Source organism: Felis catus, chromosome A3, assembly GCF_018350175.1.
Source record: "Felis catus isolate Fca126 chromosome A3, F.catus_Fca126_mat1.0, whole genome shotgun sequence".
Lineage (NCBI taxonomy): Eukaryota > Metazoa > Chordata > Mammalia > Carnivora > Felidae > Felis > Felis catus.
The window spans coordinates 83,746,941-83,767,471 of NC_058370.1; the positions used below are offsets into that span (position 1 = coordinate 83,746,941).

Below are 20,531 nucleotides of genomic sequence, written 5' to 3' on the forward strand. Positions count from 1 at the left end.
TTTAATTTGAACTATAGAAAACTAAATGGCAGTAGTAATGCAGGTGTTACTATCTCCATTTTTTGGGGTGAATTAGCTTAGGAGGAAGAAGATTGACAGTGGTGCTAAGACCAGAAACATAATATTTGACTCTTCATTGAATGTGTTAGAATTCTTCCATAGTGCTGGACCAAGTGTGCTTGGGCACACTTGAAATTACCACTGCCAAAACTCTAGTATTGCACCGTCCAAAACAGTAGCCATGGGCCACATGTGGCCGATAAGCACTTGAAATGTGGCTAGTCCAAACTGAGATGTGAAAAGTGTAAAATATATGCCAGAGTTTGAGACTTAGTACAAAAGAGAGAGAGAGAGAGAGAGAAGAATGTAAAATAGCTCATTAATATTTTATGTTGATTATTTATTGAAGTGATGATATTTTAAATACATTAGGCTAGATAAAATTAAAATTAATTTCACTTGTTTCTCTTTATTGAATGTGGCTACTAGAAAACTTAGTCACAAAGTATGGCTCACAGTATATTTCTAATGAATAGTGCTCATCTAAGCACACTAGCTTGTCTCTTTTTTGGAGGTATTAAGATAAAACCATCCACTTTCTGTTGCAATGAAACTTCCCTAGCAATTGTACACCTTCCTCTCCAGCTTTCTTTCTGTTCTGAAACAGCTATAAGCAGGAACATCATGGCATACATTTTCACATGCACCTATGACCTTGCCTGTTGGAAGAAATAATAGGCAAGGAGCTATGGTTACATTTTATTTGAAGAAAGTAGATGAAAATTATGGAAACACTAGCTCCATATTGTTTCTCCTTCCTTTGGTGTCTATATTTAAACAATCTAGGAATTTTCATCTCAGTTCATGACCAGATACTCTTCTAGAATGTTTTCCCACTTAATTAATTTTTCCCCTTAAACAAGAGCGTGAATCCCCACTGCCTGTCCCTTGGCCACCCTTGACCTTCCCAGGGCAACATACTGGAAGACATCCATCACATAGGTACACAGAATTGAGAATAAGGGGGACCTCTGGATGTTCAGATTTTAGGGACTGACTCCAAGCTCTGGTTTGTAACAGGCAGTGGTCTAACAGGGTATTTACAGCTTAAGGGGGGGGGGGGAGGGGGGGGAGAAAGAAAGAAAGAAAGAAAAGCAAGCAAGCAAGCAAGCAAGCAAGCAAGCAAGCAAGCAAGCAGATTGCTTCCAGAAGCTGTGCATCTGCTGCCCGGTAAGCCTGCTGGTTTGACGCGCTCAGCAAAGTGCATGAAGAACTCTCAAATGTCACAGTGATTTGGTTAATTGGGTAAAGATAAGGGTTTCTGAATAGCAGAGTCAGTTTGCCATATTGGCCTGGCACTGAGGGACATGTGATGAAAAAACAGCTCGGCTGTCTGGATGCATCTGAATGCTCAGTTATTTCATAAAGCCTGCACTGTGTGTTTGGAATGCACATTTGCTCTTATGAATAACAGTAATTGTTTGGCTTGGCCTGCCTTTGTGTGACCGCCAGCTGGCAATGACTGGAACCGTGACACATGACACTCCAGCTGTGTCCACATGTTTCTGCCTTGCAGTATCCACTTATATAATTTGCTTTTTTGATCAACAGTTGAGCCATTTAAGGGAACTCATCATATTACACATGCCAGCTACTTCTGTGCAAATACTTCCATTGCAATTTCAAAAGAAGATTTTCATTATTCCTTGCTTATTATGGTGATGTTGCGACTTCATTAAACATAGTGCAGTAAAAGATACATTCCTAATTGAACTTGAGTATTTTTCCCTTGAATACACATAATTACAAGACAATAGCTTAGCATTTAATCAAATGAACCATTAAAATAGTAACTAATGATGGTCTTACTATGACTGACAGACCTGACCCACTATGTTTAACTTTCTCCCCATTTTATTAGGCTTGCTATATTACTTGTTGTATGTAATTAGGTTTGTATTAGGGAACTGATAACTACCTGGGTTGTGGTAAAGAATCTTATCTGCTTGGGTGTTAAACTTTCTGTTATGCTACAATCTATTTTCTTCAGAGAGATTTGGAAGATCCAAGCAGAAATTGAACCTGACCCAAAATATACTTGTATTTTTATTACCTTTTCCTGTGAAACTGAAAACATTCACTTAATCCCTCCTTCCTGATACTCAAAAGTAGGGAACACACGCAGTTCTTTCAGCTCTTGGGAAAATTCTGAATTATGCAACCTTGGTAGCTTATGGCCCAGCCAGTGAAACTAGGACATTGTTGTTGCCTAAAACTCTTCAACTTCTTCTCTTACTATAGCTTGGACTTCATCAAATTGCTGAGTTGATTAAACATGATGAAATGTCAGAATAACTGACCAGAGAACCACACGTTGACAGTCTTTACAGCCCAGATAGAAAGGTACCTTACAAATACAATTCACTCTGGCTGCTAGAGACCTACCTGGAGAAGGGAGGAATTTATTTCATCAATTTTTTTAGTACTCAGATACTCCTGGCTGACTTAAGAAGGAAGAACATTAGCAATATTGGGGGAATTAATACAGTAGCTATAAAAAAAACTCAATGAGGGGAGAGGGGCATGGAAATGCCAAAGATCTATTAAATTAGTTGTCAGGGTCTAGTTCAGGGTCTGCCACTAACTAGCTGTGATGCCTTGGGCAAATAAATATCTTATTTCTGAGTGCAATCAGGTGTCTGATTCTTAGACTGAGAATGGAAAGTCTTGTTCTTCCTAATAAATAGAGTCATTATGATGATCCAGTAGAGCAATAATCATGAAAAGACTTGAAAAGTATAAAATATTCTATAAATTCAAGATACTATTAATGTAGAAAGTATAATGGACATGGAAGTCAAAATAAAGAGATGTGTAAGTCTTATTTGGGAATATACTTCATCCAAAGCTGGAGAAAAGTGAGAAAGTGTTAGCTGAATGGATATTGTTTTCTGAGTGGATATTGTGGACATTTGAGAGAGAAAAACAAGTTGGGAGTAGCTTGAAAGTTACTCTCTGCCGACTTAGTATCAATAAATTTGGGAACTGGAAGAAACCAGAAACCTTATAGCTAACCCTTTTCATTTTACCAACAAGGAAATCACAGCAAAGGAAACTGAATTGCCCAAGGTCACACAGTCAGATGAAGGCACAGAGAGGAAAACCAGGTCTCTGGACACACAATGACTCCAGCCTTCACTAATGAACCTTGGAAAAAAGCGTTCTGTCAAAAGAAATGAACAAGAATTAAGAAAGTTCCCAAAAAAATCTCTGTATTGCTGTGGGAAAATAAGAAGAGGTGAGTGGATAAAGTGCCAGACATTGGCACATGAGATCACAAGACAATAAAAACCAGGATTAACAACCAGGAACAAAAGCTTGTCACATCTCTGGTGGGCTCTGATGAGAGACATGCTGGGACTTAGCAACCGGCTGTTGGAGACTGGGAAGAAGTGGTAAAAGACAGGACTGGTGTTGGAAGCTTTACCCGATCTGAAGAGTTAGTCCCATGGGGGGGAGGCCACAAAAAAGTATAGTAAACAGTCTCCCACTGGACACTTGCTAACATTTGGGGAGATTTGGAACTGGAGGGCATGGCACAGCGGTCGTAGCATCCAGGCAGCAGTGATGCCTGAAGTCAGGAAGCCGACAATGTCATGGTTCTGGGTGGTCCATCTGCTTTGGAATAAGACCCCAGCCAGCAGCTGGAGTCACCAAAAACAGGGTCCAGCTCTTAGGGGAAGAAGTTTGCAAGAGCTAGAATTGTCTCTGGCATATGTTGGGTGCAATAATGAGGAACAAGGTAAGATATCCATCTTGGAGCCAAGTGAGCTAGGACTCAGGGCAGACTTTAGTCTCAAAAGAATGGCTGGGGTGCAGATCATGTGAACTGGGAACAGAGTGCATAGGAGGCGGCATAGGAGGACTGAGATTGTTCCCAGTCCCACTCAGGATTCCAGGTTTAGGACTGGAGACTAGTTCTACTACTGTGGTTTAAAGCACTAGTACCTTAGGTCAGTCTGGTTGGCTGAAAGACTACAGCTTGAAAATCTACAGAGATTGCTACTGAAATATGACGAGTTCAAGGCCTAAAGTAACTGGTCATTTTTTCTCAATTATGCAAAGGCCTAATTTTGGGTTATTCTCTAGTCTCTAAATACTGTGAGATCAGAGACTATGTCTCTTTGTTTACCATGATATGCCAGGAACCCTGCACAAGGCCAGATACATAATAGTCATTCAGTAAACATTTGTGGGGAAAAAATGAGTAAATATCCAGACTATTCCCTTCCTCTTGGCCACTCCAGTATTATTTCTCTAGCATCAAGACATGACCAAACACTGATGATAGGCACCCTGCCTGCTTTTTGAGAGTTCTCCAAGTCTGTAGCTAGAGCAGACTCAGAACTATGGTTTCAACAGAGAATCTTAACTGAAGTGGCCATGTGATTGGGAGGAGAGGCTGTATGTCTTTCCTTCACCATCTTTTTGTCTTTTTCTTACTAAAAGATTTCATGGAGTTTAAAGGAAACTGTAGGAGAATGTAAATTTGTACCAAGGAGAATAGAATACCAAATGGTTGAACAAGTGCATATTTTCTCTTTAGTGTTATCAAGAGGGAGGTATCAGGAGAGAAGAAATATTTCAGATTTGAAAAGCATCCAAACTGTCAGTGCCTTATTTAATGTGGCTGAATGTCTTAGGAAGCAAAATTTATTTATTTATTTATTTATTCATTCATTCATTCATTCATTCATTCCATATGCTTCAATTTCTCTACTGCAAAATCAGGATAAAAATCATAACTATTTCCTAGGGTTGTTGTAATGATTAAAAGAGCTTATAAATAACAAAACATTACAACGAGTTCCTGGCACACAGTAAGTCCTCAATAAAGGTTAGCCATGCTCATCATTTCCATCATCACCACCATCACCATCACAAATGACTCACTTGCACAGAGAACAACATACCTGAAGACTGTGAGCTCAAAGTGGGTGCTCAAGAAATGTCTGTTGGTTAGCAAAGAATGTATGCATAAAGTCCAGCTGAGCCTTGATGGATAAAAAAAGGGTGGGGGGAGAAAGCCCGAGGCAATATGGAAAAGCATTCTGAATAAATGGAAACCAGTTAGGAAAGATGCAGGAAGGGTGTATTTATGGAAGGCCTCCTGTATATTCCTGAACATTCCTGCAGAGGACTGGAATAATATGGAGCCATGAAGTGTGGTTAGTGGTTGGGTAAGGAGATCTTTGAAAACCAGGCTAAGATAGTTGGACTTTGTTCACAATTCCTTCCCACACCTGAGAAACAGCAAACACTTCACAAAAGGCAGCCAATCTGTGTCTAAGAAATTATACAACAGTTGCAGTTTGAGTGAACACTCCATGTATTTAAAAATGTTTTTGCTTTAAAATTCATGATTATTATTCATTAGAAGAGTAGTATGCAAATATTCTAAAAGTTTATAAAATAGGGTCTTCCTCCTATTGTTTGGTATGTGGAAAAGCAGAACAATTGTTACTCTGATATATTAACAGGGGAAAGATAGATAATCTACAAATCATAACTTTTCTTGAACCTATGCCAGAGCTGAGGTTGCAGGACAAGCATGTAAGGAAAGACAGGTGCTTCCAGTGAAAAAGGGGGTTACAAGCACTGACTTACCTGTACAGAGCACAGGAGTAAGACAGGATAATCATATAAATGGGTAGTAAGATTTTAGCTAATATTTTTAACGAATTGATAAAAGCTGAATGTGGGCTACTATGAAAACATAGAATTACCATGAGCCACAGAATACAAGAGTAATTCACACCCAATCTCAGGATCCTCCCAATCAATTTTACCCAGGACCTTGCCCAGGTGCTCATGAGAAAGAATGAGAACAGGGCAAGAAAGCAAAGAGAGCCTCCATTCTAGTGCAGGCTGGTGGAAAGGAGCAAAATTCACTGTGAGATAGGCACCAGGCCCTGCCCAGATCTCTCTCCCCTAAGGAAAAAACCTTTCAACTTTCCTATGATGTAAGAAGGAAACGTCGATCCTTAAAAAGAATAGAGTGATGGAAATGCTTACAATGAAAGTAATAATACAATTTACTTTTTTCTAATCTTTAAATGCTCTAAAATTAACTCTCTAAGTCAAGTATAGGAGCAATTATAGAAGTATAAAATAGTAGTAATGTAACCAAAACAAGGTAGTATTGGTAAAACCATAGACACCTAGGTCAATAGAACAGAACAGAGAATCCAGAAATATATCCATATATATATGGCTACTTAATTTTTGAACAAGCTACAAAGGCAATTCAATGGTAATGTAAGCTCACCACAAATTCTCACCTAAGATTATTATAATAGCACCATACCTAGGTTTATCTTAGTAAAACTGCTGAAAACCAAAGCCAAAAAGAAGAAACCTGGAAAGGAGCTGGAAGTAGAAAAAAAAGACACATCTTTAAAAGGGCAACAATAAGATTTGTGACTGGCTTTGAAATAAAAAAAAAATTTGGAAAAGAGAAGATACTGACATCTTTAAGTGTGTAAATAATTGGAAATCTGGAATCTATATGCATATAAAATATTTTTCAAAAAATAAATACAAGGTGCTTTTTATTTTGTTTAGGATCTAGAAGGACTCAAAAGATTGTTGTTCCCACAGTAACACTAAGAATAACACAGATGCAATAAAAATCATGTTTTTATTATTTTACCCAGCTAACAAATAATACTACAAACAAGGAATCATTGATAAACCTGAGCTCTAGTGGGAAATTATTTCTTCATAACTGAGCAGAAATCCATGGAAGTTCCCATATGTAAATTGGGACCATTCTGGGGACAAGTGGATAGAAGAACCAGCCTCTCCTAATCAGAGAGACTGTGCATGGATGAGGAAAAATAAGACGAACTTTAGAATACTATTTAAGTTGGCAAGACATACTGGAATCTGGAAAACCCTCAAATGCAAAAACAAATTTGGTAAACCTTATAAATAATTCCCCTTACCACGTCCCTGAATTTTTGCCAAGAAAGCAACAGTGGAGGGGGTTTGGAAATCTAATATTGCTCATTTTCACAATAATTGGATTCTTGGGCCCTTGAATCCAAAGGTAAATCAAATTTATCTTGAATGTCAGCATAAATCCATTTCAGTGCCAATACTGAAAAGATTAAAAAAAAAAAAAAAAAAAAAAGCCTGCAAAGGAAATTAGAAGTTGAGCTATTCACAAGTGAACTCAATGTAATTAAAGCTGCTATTCAGTTTAGTGCTAGGAAGAATCCAAATAATCAACCCTTAACCCTAACTGCCAAAGAGAGAAAAGGGATTTCAGTCTCTGGTAAATAAACAAAACAAAATAATATACTTTTGTCACCACTGTTCTTTTGTTCACATATCTAGAATAAAATTGTAAAAGTATAAAGCTTGCAAAAAAAAAAAGAAGGAAAATGTAACAATAATTAAAAGAAAACATAGTCAATAAAAGCAGAACAATGGATGACATAATTACTGAAATTAGTAGATAAGAACTTTTAAGACATATATATGTTAAAGAATTTGCAGGAAAAGATGGATACAATGGGTGAAGCGATGCAGTATTTCAGAAAAGCATTATAACAATGTAAATATTTTAACTGAAAAATAAAATTTCTGGGTTAAAAGATCCCTTGAATAGGCTCATAGCAGACTGCACACTGGATAGTATAGATAGAGTAAACTTGAGGGCAGGTCAGTAGAAATTATCCAAACTGAAAAAACATAGGATAAACGATTATAAAAAGGGACAGAGCAATTATCAATAATAATTCATATTATCTTTGAGGTAATATCAAGCAATTTAGTGTACATATAGTAGAAAACCCAGAAGAAGAGGAAAGAAAGAGTAAGGAAAAAAAATGTATTTGAAGAAATAATTGCCAAAATTTTTAAGTTTAGTAAGAAAAAAAAAAATAACAGCTTCCAGATCCAAGAATTCCGATGAACTCTGTGCAGGATGAATAAAAACAAACAAAAACCATACCTATACATATCATTATCAAATTACTGAAAACCAAAGATAAATAAAAAGTTGCAAAATCAGCTAGAGGAATCTGAATTATATACTGGAAAACAAGGGTAAGAAAAATGATTGATGTCATATCAGAAATAACACAAACCAAAAGACATCTCCAAAATACTAAAAAAACAAAACAAAACAAAAACATACCAAACTAGAATTATATATTCAGTGAAAATATGTTTTTCAAAAACAGAAATTGAATAAAGTAACTGTCAAATAAACAAAAACAGAGAATTTGTCACCTGAAATCCCATCCTACAAAAAAATGAGTTACATACAAGAAAAATGTATAATTTAATATACAAAATATACAAATTAGATAAAATTATACATGTATGTAACTTGATATGTATGAAAGCAAAATATGATAAAACAGCCTGAAAAATGAGAAGGTAGTAAATGGATGTATACTGATACAAAGTTATTATAGTTGGAGTGGTATGACATTAGTTCAAGGTAAGACTGATAATTGAAGAATATGTATTTAATTCCTAGAGAAATCATTTTAGAAATTGAAACAAAGATGTATAGTCAAAAGAAGACAGAAAACAAGGAATAGAGGGATAAGGAATAGATAAAGCTAATAGGAAAATATTGCAAGATGATAGACTCAACCAAATCAACAATTATAATAGATGTAAATGGAATACACACTGCAATTAATAAGTAGAAATTTTTAGACTTACAAAAAGGCAAATCTCAATTATATGTTTTTTGAAAGAAATGCACTTTAAATACAATGGTATGGATTTTTTTAAGTAAAAGGGTAGAAAAAGTCTATCATGCAAATACTATCGCAAAAAACCTGGGATGACTATCATTATCAGACAAAATAGATTTCAGGGGAAAAAAAGAGTATTACCAAATACAGAGAAATATATTTAATAATGATAAATGGGTTAATTCATCTGGAAGCTATAGATAAGTATGCTCCTAATAACAAAGCTTCAAATTACAGAAGTCAGAAATTGATAGAAAATAAGTGACAAATAGATATATCCACTGTTGAGTTGGGGATGTTTTTAAATTTTTTTTTAACGTTTATTTACTTTTGAGAGAGAGAGAAGGACAGAGCAGGAGAGACAGAGCATGAGTGGGAGAGACAGAGACACAGAATCTGAAGCAGGCTCCAGGCTCTGAGCTATCAGCACAGAGCCTGACACAGGGCTTGAACTCATGAACCAAGAGATCATAACCTGAGCCGAAGTCAGATGCTCAACTGACTGAGCCACCCAGGTGTCCAGAGTTGGGGATTTTAACACGCCTCTTTCAGTACTTAATAGAACAAGTAAAAAAGTAATCTGTAAGGATATAGAAGACCTGTACAACACTATGAACCAATTTGACCTGATGTTAACTGGTCATGTTGACCTGATAAAACACTACAACCCATAATTGCAGAATCCACATTTTTTTCAAATGTAAATAGAAACATCAACAGTCTCGTGGGCTAAAAAATAAGTCTCAATGAATTTCAAAGAATTAATATCACAAGAAATGTGTTCTCTTGACTATAATGTCATTGAATTAAATGTAGAGAAAATAAGGTATCTAAAATATTCCTACATATTTGGAATTCAATAAACTTCTAAGTAAAGTATAGATAAAAGAAGAAACCATAGTAAAACTTACATATTTTAACTTGAATAATAATGAAAATAGAACATATTAATATGTGTAGGAATACTGAGGGAAAGTCATAGCTTTAAATGCTTATTTTAGAAAAGAAAAATAAGTTTTGTATCACTGACCCAAACTTCCCATGTAAGAAGAGCCAATTAAGCCAAATATAAGCACAAAAAAGGAGATAATATAAATAGATAATAGGAGAAATTAATAACATAAAAAGCAAAGAATAGCAAAATCAACAAAACCAAAAATTAGCTCCTTAAAGGATCAACAAAAGTGATGTATCTCTAGTCAAAATAAAATAAGAAATAGAACAAAATAAGAAAATAGAATAAAATTTAAAATAGAGAAAACATAAGTTTTCAATTTTAAGAATGAAAGAAAGAACATTACCACAAATCTTACAGACATTAAAAAAATAACTAAGAAATATGAAAAATGTTTGCCAATGAATAGAGCCAACTTAGATGACATGATCAAATTCCTTAAAAATACAATTTATGAAAATTGGCTCAAGAATAGCCTTGATTTGTCCCATTTCTGTTAAAAGAATTGAATTTGAAATTAAAAAGCTTCTCACCACCAGCAACACCAACAAAACCACCAACAAAAGACCCAGACCCAGATGGCTTAATTAAGTTCTATCAAAAATGTAAATAAGAAGTAATATCAAACTTTCTAAATTTTTTCAGAAAAAAAAAGAGGAAAAACAATTCTAAATTTATTTTATGAACCCAGTATGAACCTGATACCAAAGGATGATGAAAGCATTACAACCAAAAATTGAAGGGTAATATTTCTTAAGAATATAGGTTTAAAAATATTTTTAAATATTAGCAAAATGAATTGCATAATATATAAAAAGGATAATATATTATAACCAAATGAGGTTTATTTCAAGAATTTGAGGTTGGCCTAACATTAAAAAAACAATCACTGTAATTTATCATATTAATAGTATAAAGGAGAAAAATGTGTTAATTTCAATAGATGTAGAAAAAGTATCTGACAAGATTCAACATCTATTCATAATAATACCTCTCAGAAAATAAGGATTAGAAGGAACCTTCTTCAGTATAATAAAGACTTTGTGGTGTGTGTTGTGTGTTTAAAACCAAAGCTAGCATCATGATTAATGATAAAACATTGAAAATATTTTCCATAAGAGAGAACAAGGTAAGAAAGTCTCTTCTCATCACTGCAAACTAATTCATTACTTAGTTAATTTTAAAAATAACAAAAAATAAAACATTAAAATTGAGATGTAAAAAGTAAAGCTATCTTTTTCACAGATTACAAGTTTATGAAGAGAATCCAAAGAAATTTTTAACCTGCTAGAGCTAAGAATTGAATTTAGCAGTGCCATAGGATACAAAGTCAGTATGTGAAAATCAATTGTATTTATATTTACTGGCAAAAAATATTTGGAAAATGAAATTTAAAGAACAATGCCATAATCACATTTTTAAAAACATATGAAATTATTTAGGAATAAATTTAACAAAGGGAGTGTAAGCCATTTACTTTGAAAGCCATAAACATTGCTGAATGTTATTAAAGAAGACCTAAGTAAGTGGTCTAAAATTAAAAAATAACAGGAGAATGAACAAATAACTTATGGTATTTATACAATGGAATACTACACAGCCATTGAAAGGAATAAATTGCTGCCACATGTCATAGCAAGAAACACAAGATCACACTAAAGAAGCTAGACACTGAAGAGTGTATGTGCATAAATGTTTTGTATATAAAGTTCAAAAAAGGCAAAGTTAAATTATGATGATAGACTTCATTAGAATGGCTACTTTGGGGGGTAATGAGTGGAATGGGGGCATGGGGGGGGTTGTGTTTGCTGGTAATGTTCTATAACTTGATCTTGATCTTGAACTAGATACACAGTAAATACAGTTTTTTCACTTTGTAAAACTTCATGTAACTGTGACATTCAAGATTTGTGCACTTCAGTTATGCATGTTGTTCTTAAACTAAAAACTTAGAAAGGAAATACCGTCTCTAGGCAATGAGCCCATGCAGAGAGCCCACATGGGGAGGCCACAGCCCAGCTGAGGTCCCACTGACAGATAGCATCCATTGCCGGACAAATGAGTGGAAAGGATTCCACTAGAGGATTCCATGCCTCAGCCTTCATGCAACAAAGGCAAACTGTTGCTGAGTTCTGCCCAAATACATGACCTACAGAAACCATGAGAGATAATAAAATGGTTGTTGTGGAGTGATTGTTTTGCAACAAAACTAATTGTAGGAACATCAGCTGGCAGTGCCACTAGCAGTGGTGAAAATGACTATTTCACTGTCACCTGTCCCTACAGCCAAAGTCACCATCTTCAAAAGTCTTTGCTGATTTGGTCACAGAAAAACAGTGCCTTACTTTATTCTATTTTGTTAAAGTTGGACTTTTCCTACATATAAATTAATTAATGGTGTTTTTCTTTGGGATTTCTAATAATTTATATCCATTGTCCATTTACCTTTTGGGAACTCTGTGCTTTAATTGACAATTTATGTGAATTCCTTATGTAATAAAAAATTTAAAGGCCTTTTGTTTTTTTTTCAGACGGCAAAAAGTTGAAGAATCAGACACAAATTCTGTATGAGACTCAGAACACTGAACATTTGGCCAATTGCAGTAGAGTAGCTTGTTTTCTCCTTCACTGATTTGCTGAATGGTGTTCAGCCCTTGATGTGGCCTTGGTTTCCAGCAGTAGACATGTCCCCAAGAGGATATTAAGCTAATGATAGGAAGCTCTGTGATTCTTAGAAATGAGAATAAGATGCTTTGCAGAGTATTTGGTGAACTCAGTAAATGACTTGAACATAGGGAAAACTACTCAGTTGAGACTTTGACTTGATATTAAAATAGTATTCAGTGTTTCTTCATAAACTCTATTTAGGGCAGAGGAAAGCAAATGTGTGATAGAATCAGGGGCAGAGCTTTTTCTGTGAAATCTTAGGTTTCATCCTTAGAATTCATGCAAAGTTTGTATTCCATTTTTTTCATGTTTGTATTAATATGAAACAAATATTTTTGCCCCAAATCACTGAGAAAATTAGAACCTAAAGGGAGAAGTGTCATGCTTATTTATATTGGGTTTTGGCATCCCAAGCACATTGCCATATCCACCTGAAGATACTTGTACCACAGTTTGAGAAGCACAGAATGGTTATGCTACACATCGTAAATAGTACTATAATATGATTATATCTATTTTTTTATTCAGATATGTTATTGCAGTTATTAGCCTAAGAATAGCAAAACTGGACCCTCTTGCTTTTTGTTCACGTAATATTTGTTCATTTATTCATTAATTGCTTTATTCAACAAGTATTTATTGTCCCCTCTGGACCAAGCACTGCTGTCATTGCCAAGATATGTAAATGGACTAATCAGATAAAAAGTCCCTCTTCTTGTGGAGTTTACATTCTAGTGGAGAAAGACAGATGATAAGCAATAAACATAATAAATAAGCAAATGTTAGTCATAGTGGAAACAAACAAAAAAAAAAGAGTAGGGTGAAGCTATTGGGAGTTCGGGATGTGTGTGCCCTGGTTGGAGGGGAGGTAGAATACAGTGATGAGGTGATTTGAGCAAATACTTGAAAGTCCTGAGGGAGAATGAGTGAGAGAAAAGGAGTAAAATAGGAAGCCAAAGGTATTTGGGGCCAGATCACATAAATCAATGTAAGGACTTTCACTCTGAGTGAAATAGGAAGCTGCTTTAGGGTTTTGAGCAGAAGAGTGACATGGTCTGATTTAACATTTCAGGAAGACCACACCGACTGCTGTGTCAGGGAGACATGTGCAGGAGCAGGAAAACCTGTCAGGGGTGTATTGAAATATTCCAAGCAAGAAATTATGGTAGCATAGAACAAGATGGTGGGGAAGGGTCAGATTCTGGATATATATAAAGGTAGATCAGACAAGATTTGCTTACAGATTTCATGTTGGAGAGAGAGAGAGAGAGAAGTCAAAAATGAGTTCAAGTTTTTTGGCCTGAGCAACTGGAAGATCAGCTAAGATGGAGAAGACAAAGGTGCTAGGGTAGGATCAGGAGTTCAGTTTTTAACATGTTGAGCTCAGGATGTCTATTAGACATCCTAGAAGAAATATGAAGTATAGAATTGGGTATACATGTCTGAAGTTTGAGGGATCTGGACTTGAGATGTAATTTTGAAGTCACCTGAACATACAAAGTCTTTAAAACCAGTAGACTGGAGTAAATTACCAAGGGAGTAAGTATAGAGAGAGGAGAAAACCAAGGACTAAATCCTGGGGCACTCCAAACAGGAGAAGGTTGGGAATAACAGGAAAAACGAACAAGGGAAAGTAAGAAAGAAAAAAATAGTGAGGTAGAGGGAAAATCAAGAGAAAGTGTTGTATTGGAAGTCAAACAAAGGAAGTTTCAAGAAAGAGGAAGTGACATCTACGTAAACTGAGTCCTTGAATGAGACCCAACAGCACTGTTTTATCTGTGAATTAAACATGGCCTCCAACTCCTTGTTGATCCTCCTTTCCTCTCCCCTATCCAGGTAAGAAGCACAGAGGTGAGCAAAATCATCTCAGTGGGATCCATCTAAAGGTAAGACAACCCAAGAAAATTTGGCCATACAAAAGAGATAGGATCCTAGCCTTCAGAATTTATTGCAAAATTTGGGGTTTATTTTATGGAAATCAAAAATAATTAAGTGTGTGGAGAGATCATGCTACAGTCTTTTTAAGGCTACCTCTACTCTCTTAAGCATTTCTCTCATGTATGTGGTGTGGAAAAGTACAGAAGCCTACAAGGTCTTTCTTGAGGGAACAGAGGTAGTTAGATTAAGTAGAAACATTCTTCCATACCTGGTAGACCTACTTACTGAAAAGAGACTCCATGTGGGCCTTGTTTCCCACAAACATCTGTCTCCTGCAGTGTCAGGGAAGTGTATAAAGCCAAACAATTTTTACTGTGTTCAAAGAAAATTTCTACACAACTCTGGATATGACTTGAGAAGGAGCCCCTATTATCCAGGTGTGAACTTCATCTCCTTGGAGGAAAAATCCCTGGAGCTGGGATCAAAGGCTGAGTCTTATAGGGAACAATGAATTGTAGATGGCCTTACTCAGACCATTTAGCTTTGGTGAGCTCATGAGAGCAGGATGTGGAACAGCAGCAGTGGTGCTGATTTGGAATTCTTTCCCATACAGTGGGCTGAACTAGAGTCCTAGAGCACCACGGTCAGTTCTGGGAACCACACGAAATGAGGAACAGTGGCAAACTAGGACAGCTTTGGAGTACCACTGACTATGGCAGCAACCCACATTGCTGAAGAATGATTGGAGGAATAGTCATGGGTTATTAATCTGGAATACACAGACATAAACTAAGTAAGGTGTCTATTTTATAGCTAGGTGCACGTGTGCATTTTTCTGATTACCCACAAAAAAAAAAAAAAAAAAAAAAACACCCAAAAACAAAAAAACAATGTACACCGAACAAAGGGTGTACTTAAGATACTTATCCAACTTAAGATAGAGATGTTGACAAGATTCCAGAAATCCTCTTCAAACACTGGAGAGCAACACCGTATAAAAGGATTAGACTTAACTTGGGCAGTGTGTTCTAGCAGGGCAAAACAGATTTGGGTTCAAATGCTAGCTTTGCCACTAATTATGTGTCTTTTCACACTTAGTTTAATCTCCCTGGTTATCTATTTGTTTGTTTGTTTGTTTGTTTGTTTAAACTGGAAGATAATATTTATCTTTAGAGGGGTCATGACAAGTTTGTAAGACTTGGGGCATAGTAAACATTTGTGAAGTGGTAACTATTACCTGTGTAATATTACCCTGTGTAACACCCGATCCCTGAGTCAGGACCAATGGTTAAAAGCCATGAAGACATAGATTTGAGCTCACATTTTGTTTTAATATAACAATTTGAACTATTTTTTAAATGGAATAAACTGTTATACATGGAACATTGTTCACAGTAGATCACATACTGGAACACAAATCAGCCCTCAACAAGTACAAAACAATCAATATCATACTGTTCATATTTTCAGACCACAACACTGTGAAACTCAAAATCAATAACAAGAAAAAATTTGGAAAGACAGAAAATACTTTGAGATTAAAGAACATCCTACTAAAGAATGAATGGGTTAACCAAGAAATTAAAGAGGAAATTAAAAATTTGATGGAAGCCAATGAAAATAATAACATGACAGCCCAAAACCTCTGAGATGCAGCAAAGGCAGTTATAAGAGGGAAGTACATAGCAATCCATGCCTTCCTAAAGAAAGAAGAAAGATCTCAGATACACAACCTAACCTTACAGCTTAAAGAGCAGGAGAAAGAAGAGCAAATAAAACCCAAAGCCAGCAGAAGATGGGAAATAATAAAGATTAGAGCAGGAATCAATGATATCGAAATAAAAAAAAAACAGTAGAACAGTTCAATGAAACCAGGAGCTGGTTCTTTGTAAGAATTAGCAAAATTGATAAACCCCTAGGCAGATTGATCAAAAAGAAGGAAAGGACCCAAATAAATAAAATCAAGAATGAAAGAGGAGAGATCACAACCAACACTGCAGAAATACAAACAATAATAAGAGAAAATTATGAACAATTATATGTCAAAAAATTAGGCAATCTGGAAGAAATGGACAAATTCCTAGAAATGTATACACTATCAAACTGAAACAAGAAGAAATAGAAAATTTGAACAGACCCATAACCAGTAAAGAAATTGAATTAGTAATTAAAAATCTCCTAAAAAGAGTCCAGGGCCAGATGGCCTTCCAGGGGAATTCTGCCAAACATTTAAACAAGAGTTTACACCTACTCTTTTGAAGCTGTTTCAAAAAATGAAAATGGGAGGAAAGGTTCCAAACTCATTCTATGACGTCAGCATTACCTTGATTCCAAAACAAGACAAAGACCCCACTAAATAGGAGAACTATAGACCAATTTCTCTGATGAACATTCCCTACCAAATTTGATGGAACCAGAAAAGACCCCAAATAGCCAAAGCAATTCTGAAAAAGAATACCAAGGCTGGAGGCATCACAATTCCAGACTTCAAGCTGTATTACAAAGCTGTAATCATCAAGACAGTATGGTAGTGGCCCAAAAACAGACACACAGATCAATGGAACAGAATAGAGAACCCAGAAATGGACTCACAAACGTATGGCCAACTAATCTTTGACAAAGCAGGAAAGACTATCAAATGGAATAAACACAGTCACTTCAGTAAATGGTGCTGGGAAAACTGCATAGCGAGCAACATGAAGAACAATGAATCTGGACCACTTTCTTACACCATACAAAAAAGTAAACTCAAAATGAATGAAAGACCTCAATGTAAAACAGGAAGTCATCAAAGTCCTAGAGAGAGAGCAGGCAAAAATCTCTTTGATCTTGGCCACAGCAACTTCGTAAACACGTATCTGGAGGCAAGGGGAACAAAAGCAAAAATGAACTATTGGGACCTCATCAAATTGAAAGCTTCTGCATGGCAAAGGGAACAGTCAGCAAAACTAAAAGGCATCTGATGGAATGGTAGAAGATATTTGCAAATGACATATCAGATAAAGAGTTAGTATCTAAAACCTATAAAGAACTTATCAAACTCAACACCCAAAAAGCAAATAATCCAGTGAATAAATGGGCAAAAGACATGAATAGACACTTCTCCAAAGAAAACATCCAGATGGCCAACCGACACATGAAAAAAAATGTTCAACATCACTCATTATCAGGGAAATACAAATAAAAACCACAATGAGATACCACCTTACACCTTACACCTGTCAGAATGGCTAATATTAACATCTCAGGCAACAACAGATGTTGGTGAGGATGCGGAGAAGGAGGATCTCTTTTGCATTGCTGGTGGGAATGCAAGCTTGTGCAGCCACTCTGGAAAACAGTATAGGGGTTCCTCAAAAAATTAAAAATAGAACTACCCTACAACCCAGAAATTTGCACTACTAGGTATTTATCCAAGGGATACAGGTATGCTGTTTAGAAGGGACATATGCACCCCAATGTTTATAGAAGCACTAGCAACAATAGCCAAAGTATGGAAAGAGCCCAGATGTCCATCGATGGATGAATGGATAAAGAAGATGTAGTGTATGTATATGTGTGTGTGTGTATATATATATATATATATATATATATATATATATATATATACACACACACACCACACACACACAATAGAATATTGCTCGGCAATCAAAAAGAATGAAATCTGGTCATTTGCAACAATGTGATTGGAACTAGAGTGTATTATGCTAAGCAAAAGTAGTCAAAGACAAATATCATATGACTTCACTCATATGTGGAATTTAAGATACAAAACAGATGAACATAAGGGAAGGAAGCAAAAATAATAAAAAAACAGGGAGGGGAATAAAACATAAGAGACTTTTTTAATGTTTATTTATTTTTGACAGAGAGAGACAGAGCATGAGCAGGGGAGGGACAGAGAGAGGGAGGCACAGAATTTGAAGCAGGCTCCAGGCTGTGAGCGGTCAGCACAGAGCCTGATGCGGGGCTTGAACTCGCTGACCATGAGATCATGACCTGAGCCAAAGTCTGAGGCTTAATCAACTGAGCCACCCAGGCATCCCAAAACATAAGAAATTCTTAAATACAGAGAAAAAACTGATGGTTGCTGATGGGATATTGGGTGGATGGATGGGCTAAATGGGCAAGGGGCATTGAGGAGGGCACTTGTTGGGATGAGCACTGGGTGTTGTATGTAGGTGATGAATCACTGGATGCTACTTCTGAAATCATTATTGCACTATATGCTAACTAATTTGGATGTAAATTAAAATAATTAGATAGATAGATAGATAGATAGATAGATAGAATAAACTGTTTTATGAGATTCAAAGCAACCATCTCTAAGATACTCATGTACAGACTAGATATCTACAGTTCTCAGAGATATTGTAAAATAATCATTGTTACTGCTAGGGCTGGAGTGGTTTAACTAAATGGTTTAGAGGTCTTTTCCAAAAGTAAAAATGTTACTGTAGGCTTCAGCCTCTGATACATGCCTCTGGTATTTATGATCAATGTTTATTGCACTTCTATGTGCCACTTATACCCTAGAAATATCCTCATGTTCTTCTGAAGACTGAAGTGATCATAAAGTGTTTCTAAACCATAAAGCATCATCTACATATAGGGGATTATTTTCTGAATTTAAACCCAGCAGTCCATATAATCTCTTACAGTAGGTCTTCACTTCCTCCTGCAGATCCATATCCCTTCTTTTCAGTTAGAGAATTGGGAGCCACCCAAGCACAGATTATCTCAATAGGGCTTGTTTTGCATATTTAAAGTGTTCAACTCCATAAACTGAAGAGGTGAAATCATGGCTGTCTGTTGTGTCTGATTCATCCAGAGGCATTTTTTTTCTATCTGCATCATTTAAATGGAAAATCTTTATTGTCCAATTGTACCAGGTGAGTGCCAAGTCATTCTGCTTTGCCTCAGATCCCTGTCCTACTCATGAGATGGGTCTGAATGTATAATTTAGATTCTATCATAAAGAGGAACAAATAGCCCAGATGAGAATAACCAAAGAGAATTAAATTAAAAGGGTATTAGAGATCCAAGCCTGGATGAACGGCCACTGATTTTTGTCGGATAATTAAGTAGACCAGTCAGCTAGGAAAATACTTTGATTCTAACTATTTGTGTAACCGATATGTAAGCCAATAGCCAGGACCATAGCTGAGTGGTGTGGATAATCTCAGCAGTCCAGGCCTGGAGTGGCCCAGCTCTGACATGGCTAAGCATCTCTACAGTCTTGGCTTTACTTCTCCAACTTCTGTGCCCTTCAGGGTCTTCAGCTGAAAAATGAAGATTGGAAAAGATGAATTAAAGGCACCTTCAATCTTCAATGCATGTTGCCTAGTTATTTCTACTCAAATTCCTGGATCTGATCTGAGCTATTGAAACATGCTAATCTAACCTTCTTATGATAAACAATCATGGAATATGGGCAGTCGCCTCAGGCTTCAAACACTGGGGACCCCATATAAGGCAGTGGCTCAGAAAGACAGTCCTTAGCAAAAAGGAGAGCCATTATATGCTATCACTTGAAGTTCTTCTAACTTCAGCCTGAGATCACTCTCTCTCCTTTTCCTCTGGTCCCCAAGGCAAAGCAGATGGACTAGTTCCCCTCTTCTAATTTTATGTGCTTGTCCTGTGTGTGATCTTCATATACCACAGGTTTGCTTTCAAGCCTGCCTTTGATTTATAAGAAGGTCTTCTGGGTGGTAGTATGGAAATAAGGGACACATAATATGACTTGCTCTAAGCTCTACATGCCCCAGAGATAGCTCCAAATACCCAACTCTTAGAGACAATCAATCTTAGAAACAGGTCTCTTTTTCTAGGTATCACTTACTACCTCCTGACATTACATTATATATTTATTTGTCTATTTTCTGTCTCCCCCACTAGGATGTAACTTCTTAAAGTCGTGGATGTTATCTCTCATATTCACCAATACATATCCAGGGCTAAGAAATTATACAAAAAATTGTTACAGATTATAGAAGTATAGGATCCAAGGCCCTCTGTTTTCTCACTTTCTTTCGTCTGTCTTCCAAGTACTCCATGGAATACTAAAAACTGCCCACAGGTGTATCTTGTTCCTTCACAGAGAAGAAAACTTAAAACCAGAAATTTTTAGTGTTTGTCTAAGGCCACAAAGTCAGTTTATGGCAGACGCCGGAGGCTCTGCTCTTGGTATGCTTTCCACTCTGCCAAACCACCAAGAAGCTTTTACAAGCAGATAAATCCATTCCTCA

At 36.2% G+C, this 20,531-nt stretch overlaps 1 long non-coding RNA gene across 1 annotated transcript in view; it reads left to right on the forward strand.

The window, feature by feature from the left end:
• The window catches only part of LOC109498607, a 172,993-nt gene that overhangs the window by 105,015 nt on the left and 47,447 nt on the right, over positions 1-20,531 (forward strand). Inside the window, exon 3 of the long non-coding RNA XR_002740835.2 lies at positions 14,239-14,288. This is a non-coding gene — a long non-coding RNA (uncharacterized LOC109498607). The remainder of the gene's footprint in view (positions 1-14,238; positions 14,289-20,531) is intronic.